Below are 16,451 nucleotides of genomic sequence, written 5' to 3'. Positions count from 1 at the left end.
TGAAAAATGGCCTCAGCCAAGGGCCAGGGCGGCGAGGACTGGCATCGGAAAGCCCACGACGAGAAAAAGGGCAAAGCCACCTTGAGCACTGGCTCTGGCTCATGGTGGTGTTTGCTTAGGTTCCCTCCCTTTCCTCCCACTTCTGTGCCTTTGTTTCCCTTTTCTTTCTTGCCTCCTCTTTCCTCTATCCCCTAAGCTGAAAGGTGCTGGGAAATATTTCCTGTGAAAGTTTGCCTATTTCTCGTCCTTGAGATACAAACTTCCCTCGGCCCAGCATGTCCTTAATGGATTCCTGCACTTACCCACAGTCCTCTGCCCAGGCAGGGCGAGGCAGGCGAACCTCGGCTTCTCCTTGCTCATCTCTCACCCTTTCATCATGTGGGCGAACAGAGGCTTCCTTAAGGGCCATGAAACATCCTAGAAGAACAGGCCATTGTGTGTTATCAATGGAGGCTTCAGAAACCTCTGGGTCAGGGTTTTTTAAAAAAAAAATTTTAATAGGGAGGTGGGGAGTTTCTGTCTCAATCAGACAATGAGGACATTATCTTTATTTAAGAGAGAGAGATTACAATCAAATCCGAAACACTCCTTACAGCTTTATCCTCCTCTTTGCTGTACGTTGAGCACTCACACTCTGAGGATCCCAAACAATGTAAAAGGGAAGGAAAAATAAAAGTGAAAAGTAAATTCCATTCCCACAAAGCAGATTTTACTTTTAAATATGTTCTTTATCTTCATTTTTCACACATACACACACACACGGAAATAATGCAGGTGAGTTTTTGATATAACTACGCTCTCAGAATACCTCTTATATGAAATTAATTATAGGAGTCGGGGCACCAGGGGAAAGGGAGAGAAAAACGGGAGACGGTGCAAACGGCGTGCCCGCCATCTTGTTTGTGCCCCACTTTCGCGCATGCGCCGTTCTCCAGGACTCACGCTTCCCGCTCTCCGCTTCCCTCCGCGGTGCCTGAGCCTCTGCATTGCCCGACTCCGCAGGAGCGCCAGGGCGGCTCCAGCTCTTCCTAGACTCCCTGCAAAGGCGTTTGCCGAAATGTCCACAGAAGGAGGATTTAGTGGTACTAGCAGCAGTGATGCCAGCAAAGCCTAAATCCTTCTGGCCTCGGGTCATGGAAGAAGTCCGGAATTTAGCAGTGAAAGATTTCTGAGTGCACGAACTCCCACTGGCTCGTTATTAAGAAGATTATGAGCCGGGCGCGGTGGCTCAAGCCTGTAATCCCAGCACTTTGGGAGGCCGAGACGGGTGGATCACGAGGTCAGGAGATCGAGACCATCCTGGCTAACACGGTGAAACCCCGTCTCTACTAAAAAATACAAAAAACTAGCCGGGCGAGGTGGCGGGCGTCTGTAGTCCCAGCTACTCGGGAGGCTGAGGCAGGAGAATGGCGTGAACCCGGGAGGCGGAGCTTGAGGTGAGCTGAGATCGCGCCACTGCACTCCAGCCTGGGTGACAGAGCAAGACTCCGTCTCAAAAAAAAAAAAAAAAAAAAAAAAAGAAGATTATGAAACTGGATGAGGATGTGAAGATGATCAGTGCAGAGGCCCCTGTGCTCTTTGCTAGGGCGGCTCAGATTTTTATCACGGAGTTGACTCTTCGAGCCTGGATTCACACACAGGATAACAAGTGCCAGACTCTACAGAGAAATGATATCCCCGTGGAATTTGATCAATTTGCTTTTCTCCTCCATATTGTTCCAAGAGATGAACTGAAACCTCCAAAGTGTCAGGAGGAGGTGCTGCAGTCTATAACGCCTGCTGAGCTAGTCCAGTACTATTTCACGCTGGCTCAGCAGCCCACCACCGTCCAAGTTCAGGGGCAGCAGTAAGAGCAGCCCACTGCCAGCTCCATGACCACCATCCGGCCTGGGCAGCTCATCATCGCACAGCCTCAGCAGGGCCAGACCACACCCGTGACAACACAGGTTGCAGAAGGTCAGCAGGTGCAGATTGTGCAGACCCAGCCACAGGGTCAAGCCCAATAGGCCCAGAGTGGCACTGGATGGTCCGTGCAGGTGACGCAGCAGATCCTCACTAACACAGGAGAGATCCAGCAGATCCCAGTGCAGCTGAAAGCTGGCCAACTGCAGTGTATCTGCTTAGCCCAGTCTGCATCAGGCACCCAGGTTCTGCAGGGATAGATCCAGACACTTGACACCAACTCTCAACCGATTACACAGACAGAGGTCCAGCGAAGACAGCAGTAGTTCAGCCAGTTCACAGGTGGACAGCAGCTCTACCAGATCCAGCAAGTAACCATACCTGCAGGCCAGGACCTGCCCATGTTTATCCAGTCAGTCAACCAGCCCTCCGATGGGCAGGCCCCCCAGGTGACTGGCAACTGAGAGCCTGAGCTGGCAAGGCCAAGGACATCCAACACAATCGTTGCCATACAGCCCCAGGTCATGGGCACAGCCTCCCTCCCCAGAGGACCTGACTAACCTCAGTGCCTCCTGCAGGCTAGGGCGTTGGTGCACTAGGCCCCATGCCTGGGGGCCGAGATTCTCCAACAGAAAGATGCAGTATTTTTTGTTTCCTTTTTTCTCCAAGGAATCAATATTTCAATATGTTGAGCTGTGTGTCCAATGCTATGAAATTAAAATATTAAATCACATATTTTTTGGCATTTTCTTGAAGAGTGTGGCTGAAGAAATATTTCTCCTTTTGTTTCTTACAGCCACTTCTTTTTAGGAGCAAATCTGCCCGTGGGTGTGCGATATTTCTTGACCCTTGGAACAGTTGCTGCCCCCAAGATTTGCCATGTTGTTCTACCCTCAGATTGAATTAGGTAATATGTGTAGCTGCTTTTTCACTAGTGGTCCTCTCCCCATCCCTTACTCTTACCACGGAGCTCTGTGTATTTGCATCCAGAGGCCATGGAAACAGTCCTTGCATTTAAGAGACCGATTTATTCCCCATGGAGAGTGGGTGGGTTCATTGCCACACTCTTTTCTCCTAGGGACCCAGGAGTCTAGGACTTTAGGCATTTGCTGCCCACCTCCCCTTTATTTTTTAAATGCATTAAAAACTGTGCTAGTCCCCTTTCCATGGTCTTCAAACTGCATGAAATGCAATAAATCTATTTTAGATTAAAAAAAAAGAAATTAATGATAAGACCTTATCTTACTCAAAAGTTAGTCCTTAGATTTAACACAGTAAGAGTTGCAAAATAGACATATAGTTTCAGAAACATGCATGCAACTGATTGTTTTTGATTGTAAAATTTCTTATTTCCTTAATCATAGGAGTAGAAATGTGGATTTAGCTATCCTGTAGATAGCCACTGCAAAGGTGAATTTAGCCCACGGTTTAATGATTGGACTATATTCCTTTCTTTATTCATCTGAACATTTCAACCAGATGGAAGCACTGTGCTAGGTGTTGGGGACAAAATGATGACTAGGCCCATCCCGGCTTTGAGAGTTTCACAGTTAATAATTTCTAAATAATGAAGTAAAGACAAAGAAAGAGAAATCACAGGGCCCCATGAGAGAAAGAGAAGAACATAAAACTTACCTTGAATGTGAAGAAACTTCAGGAAGGAAGGGATATCCAAGCTGCATTTTAAAAATCAGCAGAATTTCCAGAAGGTGAACGGAGAGTAAGAGAGTGGGGGCTGAGAAGGTGAGCAAAAGGGAAGACGAAGAGGAAGAGCAAGAATGAGAGCGGAGGCATGACTTGAAAAGGACCTCAAAATGCTGGGTGTTCCTCAAGCACTGCATTAGAGCCCAGCCCGAGAGGGACGTGCGGGACTGTGTGCACATCAGGTTTGTTGTCTGTGTAGCATCTTCTCCCCCTTATTCTGGTAATGGCATCCTGGTTTTCTTTTCTTTTGTTTTCTTTTTTTTTTTTTTTGAGACGGAGTCTCGCTCTGTCGCCCAGGCTGGAGTGCAGTGGCGCGATCTCAGCTCACTGCAAGCTCCGCCTCCCGGGTTTACGCCATTCTCCTGCCTCAGCCTCCCAAGTGGCTGGGACTACAGGCGCCCGCCACCTCGCATGGCTAGTTTTTTGTATTTTTAGTAGAGACGGGGTTTCACCGTGTTAGCCAGGATGGTCTCGATCTGCTGACCTCCTGATCTGCCCGTCTTGGCCTCCCAAAGTGCTGGGATTACAGGCTTGAGCCACCACGCCCGGCGGCATCCTGGTTTTCTTTGGGGGGAATTACTCCTGCTCTAACTTGTTTATGGTTGGGGGTAGGGCTCTACCTAACTCAGAGCTTCAAAGATGAGCACATGACCCATGCCTGGCTGCTCAGAACATCGCATCATTTTTGATACTACTAATGGGTTCAAGAAGAGGCAAACACTCAATGGATTACATAGAATGAGTAACACTAGCTGTTGTGACAGTCTCTAAATCTCAGTGGCTGGTTTCCCCCTCACGAAAACAAACAAACCAAACATCATGCACACTCCTGATCAGGCGGCTCTCCAGTGTGGCTTCCTCCAAGTGGTGACTCAGGGATCTAGGCTCATTTCCTCTAATGGTGCTGTCACCTGCTGAATGTTCTATGCCCAGACAATGAGTGAAGAAGTGAATGTGGAGTGGGGTCCAGGTCTGGAGGAGATGGCCTTCATTTTTACTTACATTCCCTCCCTGGCCCTGGGCACATGACCAGACCCAGATGCAGGGCACCTGGGAAATGTGCTTAGCTGTGTGCTCAGGAGGAGAAGGAAACAGTTTGGGGAGTACATTCTATTGGGTAACTCTTCCACACTCAAGCGGGGCTAATAAGAGCCTATGAGCCCAAGTCCTGGGGTTGTTATTTCCTGAAATAAATGGAAAAAGAGTTTTAGGGAGGCAGATGTGACAAGGAAAAAGTTTGGTCATGTGGTAGAACCGTGCCTGGTGCTTTGGCGAGCTTCTGCTCACCGAGCGAGAAGAACTCACCGGAGAAAGAAAGCAACATGAAAATAAGAGTTAAGAGAAAAAGAGGGTCCAGGGTAAGGCAGGCAAGATGCCTACAGTGCAAATTTAAGAAGGCAAGGCTGTGCACATGGGCTCTGTCTCTTAGGGCCCTGCTAGAGCAGAGTCAGTACTTGCATGACCTGCTGCCGCAAATCTTGCACCCCGGGCACAAAGATTGCCCAGACTTCACCCTGAGACAGAGAAAATCTTGGCAGTATTATTTGAACTCCTGGATCCATCTGAAACCAGTCCCATGCACTGGAATTTTCAGCCATGTGAACCAATAAACATACTTTCAAGCTAAAGCTTTTTAGGTTAGGTTTTTGTGCCTTGCTACCAACAGAATTCTGATAAATATGCGTTAGTGCCATAGAGAAATGTGAAATGTTTTAAGCGGAAGAGTAGCAGAGAGAGACCAACATAGTTAACCCAATCTACATGTAGCACATCCTGCCATTCTCACCAAAAACGGGCACTCGTCTCACCTCCATGCAGGTTTTTCTCTACATAAACAGTGTTAATCTTGCCATCAGGATTCACATCTGAACGCAAATTCAAAAGCTTTCTCTAAATCAAAATAGCCTTTATAAGACTGTATTTGATGCTTTTGACTTTCCTGCTTTTAGCCGAAAGGTTTTGAAGCTGGTACTGCAAGCAAAGGCCTTTCTGTAGCTTTTCTGGCCCCTCTAGGACCAATAAAAACTTGAAATCTTGCAGCAGGAAAATATGCTCCAAGTTCGCACTGAGTCTTAAGGAAGTGAGTAAGTGAAATGAGTGTTTGCTTTTTGGGATTGAATTTGATGCTGGGTAAGAACCAGAAAGTATACACAGTGTATTTGGGGCACTGCCAATGTTAATCCCATAGGTGGCCTCAGTGGGGTGAACACTACCTTAGAGTCCAGAAACTGAAATAGAATCCACTGTCACTGTAAACTATTTCCTGAGACAGTGATCATCATTACCAACATTCCCTCTTCTGGTGTTTGTGAATCTCAAGGTTTAAATCAAAGGAACACTGGCTGCAATGGACATAAATAGCACAGTGGGCCATTTTACAGCCACTCTGTGGCCACACAGCGGGTAACTAGGGAGTGGGAAGGCAGGGAACAGTGATGTAATGACTCTTGACTATTATGCAGATCAATTTCTTTTTACACTGAACAGATATGCCCTAGAATATTATGATACATGCTGCCTTCTTATTATCAAATACCAACGTGTTTCTGTCTGTCAATGGTTTCGTAATTTCCAAGAGAGAGAAAGCAGACGTTTCCCTTGAAGCTGTTCCTCCTGATAAGTATCCCAGATCATCTCAGGAATTTCCATTTGTCTTATCTTTTCAGCAATACTGCCAGGAAAAATGTCAGACTTTTCATTTCAAGAAGCCAGAAGGTATTTGAGTTCATATAAAAGATGAGCAATATTTTGGTTGTTTTTTCTTTTTTTGATCTCACTATTAATTTCAGTTGTAGACTGTCCTGTAAGTTAAATGGTAATTTTCCCTTTTTATTTGGTCACCTAATAATCTCTGAATAAATTTGAGAATGGACATTAGGAGGCTTGGATCTCCTGTCTTGGAGAAAATCCCTTAAGGTGTCTATTTCTCACGTGCTCCTGCAGTCAAACAGAAATAAAGCCATGTTACATTGTTGCCTGACAGTTTTATTTAAAGATGAGTCTTCTTAAATTCACATTACCGTATATCTTCGTATTAGTCCACCTTCATACTGCTATGAAGAAATACCCGAGACTGGGTAATTTAAAAAGAAAAAGAAGTTTAATGGATTCACAGTTCCACATGGCTGAGGAGGCCTCACAATCGTGGTGGAAGGCAGAGGAGGAGCAAAGGCATGTCTTACATGGTGGCAGGCAAGAAAGCATGTGGAGGGGAGCTGCCCTTTATAAAACCATCAAGTCTCATGAGACTTACTCACTATCACGAGGACAATAAGGGAAAAACTTGCCCCCATAATTCAATTACCTCCTACCAGGCCCCTCCCATGACACTTGGGGATTATGGGAGCTACAATTCAAGATGACATTTGGGTGGGGACTCAGCCAAACCATATCAATCTTCTACCCTAAAAATTGCCTATTACAGATTTCCCTTCTTCTTAAGACTGTTCCATGAGAATATTGGAACTGAGCCACTCTCCCCTTTTAAGAGGAGTGTTTTCATTCACTGACATAGATCCAAAAGGTTTTTGCTTTGCATTATTTTTAATCATTATAATTCACCTGGGGATCCCTTGAAATGCTTTAATGAAGACATAATGAGCAGTTATATGCTTAAAAACACCAAACTAGAAGTCTATGCTAAACATAAGGCTCTCTTGTCATTAGTCTAGGTATTTACCTCAGCTTATCTCTTCTTTATTTTACCCAAAATACTACTTGTTCTAATGGAGTCTATCTGCATTCTAGAATCAGAAAGAATTCCTTCTCCTTGACTGTAGTGATCAGGGCTTGTAAGAGCAGACAAGCAAGGATAATGAGCCCATTTTGGGATGCTGTCAAGTAGCGTTCCTTCACACAAATCCCTAATTATTTTGCAAGGTGATTTGGAAAAGAGTTGTTCACCCCATTTGGAATGGCTTTCTTTCTTTCTTTTTAAAAATTATTGATATTTTATTGTTTTATTTCCAACTTTTAAGTGCATGTGCTGGTTTGTTATACAGGTAAATGTGTGCCGTGGTGGTCTGCTGCACAAATCATCTCATCACCCAGGTATTAAGCCCAGCATCCACTAGCTACTCTTCCTGATGCTCTCCCTCCTCCTACCCACCCTGCCCTCCGGCAGGCCCCAGTGTGTGTTGTTTCCCCGCATGTGTCTATGTGTTCTTATCATGTAGCTTCCACTTAAAAGTGAGAACATGCAATATTTGATTTTCTGTTCCTGTGTTAGTTTGCTAAGGATAATGTCCTCCAGCTCCATTCATGTTCCTGCAAAGCACATTATCTCATTCTTTTTTATGGCTGCATAGTATGCCATGGTGCATATATATACCACGTTTGCTTTATCCAGTCTATCATTGATGGATATTTAGGTTGATTCCATGTCTTTGCTCTTGTGAATAGTGTTGCAATGAATGTACATGTGCATGTGTCTTTCTGACAGAATGATTTATGTTTTGGGGGGTATGTACCCAGTAATGGGATTGCTGGGTTAAATGGTATTTCTGCCTCTAGGTCTTTCAGGAATTCCCATACTGTCTTCCACAATGGTTGAACTAATTTACCATCCCACCAGCAGTGTAAAAGCATTCCTTTTTCTCCACAATCTCGCCAGTACCTGGTTTTTGTTTTGTTTTGTTTTACTTTTTAATATTAATAATGGCCATGGAATGGCTTTCTTCCTTCTTTTGGATTATTTAAAGCCCTCTCATCTCATCATATAAGACAGAATTCTAGACTCCTGTCAATCATTCTTTCACTGACTTATCAAATATTTATGAAGCCCCTACTATGGACCAAGCCCTATTCTAGGCACATGGGAAACATTGTTGAACAAAATCAATCAAGTCATCAGCCCTCCTGAGGCTTATATTCCTTCTTTGAGTCCACATGGGTCTTGCTTTCTCTGAAATACTCCAACATTCACTGCTGAAAGGAACTGGATTCTTACCTATATACCCTGATAGCTGGTGTCCTAATTGTTTCACAAGTTAGACTCACAGGGTCCTGTTAAGCAAACAGGCTTTGGAATCCACCGGCCTGTGTCACATCTCACCTTGATGAGGCATTAGCTTGAGCAAAGACCAGAACTCTCTAGGCCTCATTGTCCTCATTTGGAGGTGGCACAAACAAAACCACCCAGTTCACAGAGTTCTGTGGGGATATTATGAGAGTTCCGCACACTGTACTTGGCCCTGTGGCACACTGAAGTGTGCGTTGCACATTATTATTTTGTCTTGAATGTGAAACTACAGACTCAAGCAGTCAAGAAATACCTTTAAAATTGCTTCAAACTGACCTCATCCTCCCTCGCTGGGCAGGCTAGAAAGTCATTTTGAGTCACTCCTGTGACTTCTCCTTCTCTATATTTTTAAAAAAATCTGAGAGGCTTGTGTTTGGTATTCAGAGGCAGAAAAGGGTCTGTGATTTCCAGACACAAAAGGGTCTGGGTGGCAGATCTCTGCTTTTGGACCATGCGTGAGGCTGAATCTTCAGTGCTTGGGCTCCAGCCTTCCTAGAAGCCCAGCGCCACCATATTCCCTCAGAGGCCCTGCAAACTCACTAGGGTGCTTCCAGAGACAGGCCTGTAGGTTCCTGTTTCACCAACAACTCTGGAACTTAACCCACTTGTTGGTCTGGGGGAAGCCCGTGCTTCCATCTTTTTGCCCTGAAGGATAAGACTCCTTACAGTCCTTTGTATCAAGGACATCCAGAAAATTTCAGTCCACCCAGGCTTTCACAAAGGCAAGAAGAGTTGAATTACCAACTTTAAAAGCTTCAGGTTCCTACCGTCCCACAAACCTCCCTGGTGCAGAAGAATTTACAGGTAGGAAGAGGCCTGGAAATAGGCAGGCCAGGGCAGGAAGACTATACTCTATAGACATAACCTACTTGATAGAAATGGATATCTCCATACAGTTTCCTACAACATGGAAATATTCTTTGCAGTTGGGACCATGACTTGTGCTGTTGTGATGTTGGTTACATCACCTGACAGACGTAGCCGTGAACACGATGAATAGATTTGAAATGCGGGCACAAGGCCTTCTAGTGCATGGGAAAGTCAGGTTGAAACAGTTGAAATAGACGTGACTTACTTCCAGGACTTTGATTTACGAGTCATAGATCCAGGAAACCTCCATGTCTCACAGTTCACTCCAGATGGCATTCCCTGAAAGTTGTCTGTCTTGGATCTTGTTCATGGATGGGGAGTTACTAACAAGGGCCAGGAGGACCAGTTCGTTTCACAACAAAGTCCTTGTCACCTGGACTCTGAGGCTATTGTTAGCTCTATGCCTTTCTCCCTTTTACTTTTATGCAAATGTTATGAATAAACTATAATACTCATCTTGGGAGATGCCCAGTTCCATTTCCTGATCCTTGGGACACACAGTGCCAACTCTGACGGTAGCATAGTTTCTCTGCTCTTTCAAACTCAGCAGTCACAATTGTTTGTTTCTCTTTGAACAATTTGCTTTCAGTCTTAATAGAAAGGTGTTAGACTTTATTTCAGAGAACCATCCAAGAAAAAGCGGAAACACACTCAGAAATGATTGTTCAGAGACAATGGAAAAGCAAAATACGTATTATTAAGGGTCTGATGTTTATCAAATGACTTCTGCTTCTGCAAATTATGAAGTGTGCAGAGTTAAGATCCGTTTATGCTTTTCTTTCTTTCTTTCTTTCGTTCTTTCGTTCTTTCATTCTTTCTTTCTTTTGTTCTTTCTTTTTTTTTTTTTTTTTTTGAGACGGAGTCTCGCTCTGTCGCCCAGGCTGGAGTGCAGTGGCTGGATCTCAGCTCACTGCAAGCTCCGCCTCCTGGGTTTACGCCATTCTCCTGCCTCAGCCTCCCGAGTAGCTGGGACTACAGGGGCCCGCCACCTCGCCCGGCTATTTTTTTGTATTTTTTAGTAGAGACGGGGTTTCACCATGTTAGCCAGGATGGTCTCGATCTCCTGACCTTGCGATCCGCCCGTCTCGGCCTCCCAAAGTGCTGGAATTACAGGCTCGTTCTTTCTTTTAGATGGAGTTTCGCTCTTGTCGCCCAGACTGGAGTGCAATGGCACGATCTTGGCTCACTACAACCTCTGCCTCCAGGCTTCAAGTGATTCTCCTGCCTCAGCCTCCTGAGTAGCTGGGATTACAGGTGCTGCCACCACACTCGGCTAATTTTTTGTATTTTTAGTAGAGACTCCGGTTTTCGCCATGTTGGCCAGGCTGGTCTCAAACAGCTGACCTCAAGTGATCCACCTGCCTTGGCCTCCCAAAGTGCAGGGATTACAGGCATCAGACACTGCGCCCAGCCCTGTTTGTGTTTTGAAGTGAATATTTTGGAGAAAAACACATAGAGGAATAAAATTCATTTTGATTATCACTGCAGTGGTTAAGAGCACAGACTCTGTGAGCGGATGGCCATGTTCGAATCCCAGCTCCTGTACTCATTATCCCTATGACCCTGGGAGAGTTATTTAACTTCTCCGGGACTCCACTTCCTCACCCATCAAAATATGCATAACAACAGATTTGCAATGAGTATTGTAGGGGTGCTGGCACCACACTCAACCCCCCTTGGCACGCCTTCTCCCTGTGAACACTGATGTCTTCTTACTCCAGGCTCCCTGCCTGTCTTTGCAGGGGCTTCCTGGCCACCAAGTCACGTTCAACACATGAGTGAGACAGACCGGAGTGCCAGGAAGTCAGGACTTCTTACCAACAAAGGGAGGAGCGGGTAAGTGCTACAGCCTAATGGCCTCTGTGGGGGGTAGGGGGGCAACTCTGAGGCTCTACATCCTTTCTCAGAGGTTCCCAGTGGAGTGGAGGCCTGGCTGCCAATAGAAGGAACTGTTCATGAATGCACCCTGTACTGGCTTCCGTTCCCTCCATGCTCTCACCTCTCCAACCTTGCTAGCACTCCTTGGAATTATCTCCCAAGCAAAATTCTGGTCACTGTCTAAAACAACTATAGAGGAATGTAATGTTATAAAATGCTCTGCACTTCTCACTTAGTCACAGTAAGTATTAGGTCAATATTGGCCAAATGAAAAAAAAAAAAAAGCAAAGTATACATTATTTTTACCAGCCTGAGATAGTTAAAACATAGGATAACGTGCTTTACTGGCTAGGATTTGACAGGAAATCCTGGATCAAGAAAAAGTAATATTTAAGAAAAAGAGTGTCCGGTGACACAAGATTAATAAGTACTTTGTTTGTTTGTTTGTTTGTTTGTTTATTTTGAGACAGGGTCTCTGTCTCCCAGGCTGGAGTGCAGTGGCACCATCTCAGCTCACTGTAGCCTCTGCCTCCTGGGCTCCAGCAATCCTCCTATCTCAGCCTCCCCAGTAGGACCAAAGGTGTCCATCGCCATGCCTGGCTAATTTTTGTATTTTTAGTAGAGACAGGGTTTTGCCATGTTGCCCAGGCTGGTCTCAGACTCCCGAGCTCAAGTGATCCACCAGCCTTGGCCTCCCAAAGTGCTGGGATTACAGGTGTGAGCCACTGCACTTGGCCAACTACCATTTTTTTTTTGAGTGCCTACTATGTGCAGAAGAAAAACTTTAACTAGCGAAGATTATTGGTGAGCCTTAAAATTTTACCTCCCATTTGCCAAATTTCCTAACATTTACATATACACATACAAATTTATATACACACGTACATACATCTATCTGCATATACACAGCACACAGACTCACACTATGCTACTCACGCATACACAGGCATATTTATGTACATTCATCAATGAGCAATGACTGGAAAGGCCATGGCCAAGGGCAGGATAAATTTCTGTGACAGGCAAGACTGATATTGGGCTGATATGGTGTAGCCCTAACCTATATTTAAATACTGCATTACCTCCAAACTGGTTGGTAAGTAATCACTACCCTTTATATTCAACTATTATAATACTTAACAACATTTCATGAGTGGAAAGTGTAGTAGTAAATTTTCAATATGGAAGTGCTCCAGTCCTAAGTCCAGAAATAATTGGCTTAGATACTCATTTAGAGCAGATTTGTTAGTGTCGTCATCATAAAATTCATCTTCAATTGAGCAACACAATTTTATAAAGTGACCAAGCAACTCCCCATCAAAAGTGGCGATTTTTATTAAGCATGAGGTCCGATGATCCTAAATGGGAAATGTAGTCATAATAATATAATAAAATAAAACAAAATATTTAAAAATATCTTGAAATTGCTAACATTATTTTATGCCCATGTGTTCATGACTTCCCCATGTATGCATAAGTCAAAATTTAGAAATACTTAATACAGAACAAACCATGAAACTATATTTATACAATTAAATTAAACATTAAATAAATTCAAGTTAATTAAATCAACTTGATTTAGTTTGAGCAAAATGCCCTCGATTACAGTATTTTTGTTAATTTGAATTTAATTAACTTTGTAGTTTCATTTGTATTTAATGTGCGAATATATTTTGAGTTTATAGTTGCATAAGCTTTGCAGCTATAGAGGTCACACTTAGGTTTAGGTTTTTACATATTTAAGTGACATTCTAATAAAAATGATTTTTGTTAGGACCAGGGTTCCTGAGCATTTTTCTCCCCTTGTAAAGATTTAGTGCTCACCGACTCAAGTTTGGCACTTGCTCAGTGTCTGGGGTGAGCCAGCTAACTTTTCTGCGCCTACGTTCCCTCATCTCTAAAACAAAGATGTTCTTTGCTCACCATCCTGCGTCCCCAACAACAACAAAACAGACTTTCTGTGGTGTCCCCGAAGCTCCAGCCCTGCTCCTGTCTGGAAAGGGCATGCGGTCAAAGTAACTTGTCTTTTTTATTCCCTTGCCCCTTCACTGGGGAGATAGGTCGTCTTTATCAGCATTGTGTTTGTTTGTTTTTGCTTTCAATCTGTGAGCATTTTTTTAAAAATGAAGTCAGATAATTAATAATAATGTAATCTGTATTTCAAAATTTCTGAGACAATCGATTTTGAATGTTCCCACTAGCTTGAGTTCATCATTCTGTATTGTATACATATTTCAACCACCACATTGTACCCTCTAAATATATACAATTATTGTTTGTCTATTTAAAAACAATGAGTCAAGTCTCTAGAATCCCAGAAATGAGCTTCTCACTCAGGCTTGGCTATATCATTTTTCGGGCCCAGTTCAAAGTACAATTGTGGGGGCCCCTGTGCAGAAAGCAGGGAGCAGTGTCAGGAATTAAAGTATCAAGCGTTTCTCCCCCAACTCCACTCCCTTTCGATCTGTTATGGTGTTTTATAGTTCCTACTTAGTGTCACTGCCCGCAGGGCCAGTGCAGACCCTCACAAGCCCACAGAGGTCTTCAGAGCCTGAGCGTGTGCACTGGCTACCATGATCCCCCTCCCTTCCCTGGATCCACTTCCCCTGACCCAGGCAGATGGATGACCCCCTAGGTATTGTCACCCTTGTAACATGCAGTCAAGGCAGGTGAGAGGCTCACCTCCACCAAGTCACCCCGCCAATGCACCATGGTGCTGCTGCCTTGAGACATCTGACCATCTCCATGCCTGTGCCTAGGTCCCCACTAGGGGCAGTTGCTAGGTGGGGGCAGGGAGGAGGAGGAGGCCGAGCAGGAGCCAGAACTCCAGAGAGTAGGAAGGCCAAGAATATGTCCCGAAGAGGACCCTGTGTAAACCAAATTTCCAAGCCCTCAGCCTCAGTGCTTGCTTCCCTGTCTCATCAAATTTTATGTACAAAACACAAAGCCAAAGATTAAGAATATCAAGATGACAACCACAGAATACGAAATTCTAAGGACAACCCTCTTGAGGGCAGGACTCTGTGCAATTGTTCTGGTCTCAGGCCCATGTTCCTGTTTCTAATTAAGGTAGCCAATAGGCATGCTTATTGCGATGGTCATTTTCCTCATGTGGGGTCTCTCCCTCTAATGACTACACAGAAAGCAGAAAATTCATTGCATGCATCCAAAGGTGTACATCTGAATGGGAGAAAATAGACGGGCTCAAGAAGAGCTATAGGTGGCAGAGCCTACCTCTGAAATGGAGCACCTCAGGGCCTTCCATCACCAGGAAACACCAGGCACACTGATGAATATGCTAACTGCAGGTGTGGGCGGGCAGTGCATGGACAGGCAGAGTTGGTGCGCGCTGCGTGGGATGCAGTTCAGTGTGGGTATGCTTTCCTTCTGCTACGCACACAACACCAGTGTGGCTGACACAGGAGCTGTCACCCTCCTGACAGCCAGGATTCCCCTTGATGCGCCCCATCTAGGCTGGGCTCTCCATTCAGTTTGGTTGTTTTGTTTCCTGCATGCATTCCGTGGCCAAAGGTAAGATGAGAGGTTGAGAACTTCTCAAAATATTCAATTCCGTTTGTAACCTCTGACTCCTAAAAAGAAAGTCAAATAAGCTGGTGTTATCAACCACGCAACAAGTCAAATTCCCTTTTTTTTTTTTTGACAGAGTCTGGCTCTGTCTCCCAGGCTGGAGTGCAGTGGCATGGTGTCAGCTCACTGCAACCTCCACCTCCCAGGTTCAAGTGGTTCTCCTGCCTCAGCCTCCCGAGTAGCTGGGACTACAGGTACATGCTACCTTGCATGGCTAATTTTTGTATTTTTAGTAGAGACAGAGTTTCACCATGCTGGCCAGGTTGGTCTCAAAATTCTGACCTCGTGTTCCACCCACCTCGGCCTTCCAAAGTGTTAAGATTACAGGCATGAGCCACAGCTCCTGGCCTCAAATTCCATTTAAATCCAGAATCTTTTCCTATAGTTAAAATTGCATAGCCCCATGACCTAATGCCTGCACAGGGTACACACCCAAAAAATATTTGTTGAATGAATGGCTGAGTGATATGGGTTGGCTGTGGTCCCACCCAAATCTCACCTCAAATTGTAATAATCCCCATGTGTCAAGGGTGGGGCAAGGTGGACATAATTGAGTCAGGGGGGCAGTTTCCCCCATACTGTTTTTGTGGTAGTGAATAAGTCTCATGAGATCTGATGGTTATATAAATGGGAGTTCCCCTGCACACTCTTTCTTGTCTGCTGCCATGTAAGATGTGACTTTGCTCCTCATTTGCCTTCTGCCATGATTGTGAGGCCTCCCCAGCCATATGGAACTGTGTGTCCATTAAACTTCTTTCCTTTATAAATTACTCATTCTTGGGTATGTCTTTATTAGCAGCGTGAGAACAGACTAATACACTGAGTAAATGAATGCACTGATCTGGAGTTTTCGTGTTTGCCATGGACACAATTTTTACCCCCTTACAATAACTAGAAAAGGTAGACAGAACAATTGTTATTTTCCCATTTTACATATGAGGAAATTGAGACTCGGAAGGGTTAGGTACTTTGCTTAAAGTTACTCAAAGTTATTGGGCTTCCTGTGCGCAAATATAGGGCTTTTCTGCTGCTACAGGGAACACAACAAAATTCCACCCCGATGGCTGCGCCACCTGCCCTACTTTGCTCACAAGTCACGTTCGTGGTTATCTTTTCAGTTTTGTCTGACGAATTTTGTCTTTTAAGTTTTACCCGTTTGGTGAACCAGGGCAGACAAATTGCATTTTTGTGGACCCTGTGTTTCATTGGCTAGAGGTGATGATGAGCTAACAACAGTAAAATGCTTTAAGGGAATAATCATCACCGTTATCACACACACATGCGCACAAACACTTTTAAGAGACATACTTAGCTGTGGAAGTATCTCTCCAGTGTTCTTTTGGTACAGAAAACATCCTGTTTTCCAGGGATACACACTTCGGGAGATAGAGGAGTGGACAATCATGCTTAAATACTCAAATTCTAGGGCTCAACACGCCAGAATTCCTGCTCTGTACTTTATTCCATGGGTGACTTTGGGGACGTTATT

General features: G+C 44.6%; 1 pseudogene; it reads left to right on the top strand.

Annotated features, from left to right (window-relative positions):
* Positions 1 to 665: 665 nt before the first annotated feature.
* LOC102145966 (nuclear transcription factor Y subunit gamma-like) lies at positions 666 to 2,436 on the top strand (annotated as a pseudogene).
* The last annotated feature ends 14,015 nt before the right edge of the window (positions 2,437 to 16,451 follow it).

This window comes from Macaca fascicularis, chromosome 15 (assembly GCF_037993035.2).
Source record: "Macaca fascicularis isolate 582-1 chromosome 15, T2T-MFA8v1.1".
Classification (NCBI taxonomy): domain Eukaryota; kingdom Metazoa; phylum Chordata; class Mammalia; order Primates; family Cercopithecidae; genus Macaca; species Macaca fascicularis.
This window is presented reverse-complemented; position numbering and strand designations above follow the sequence as displayed.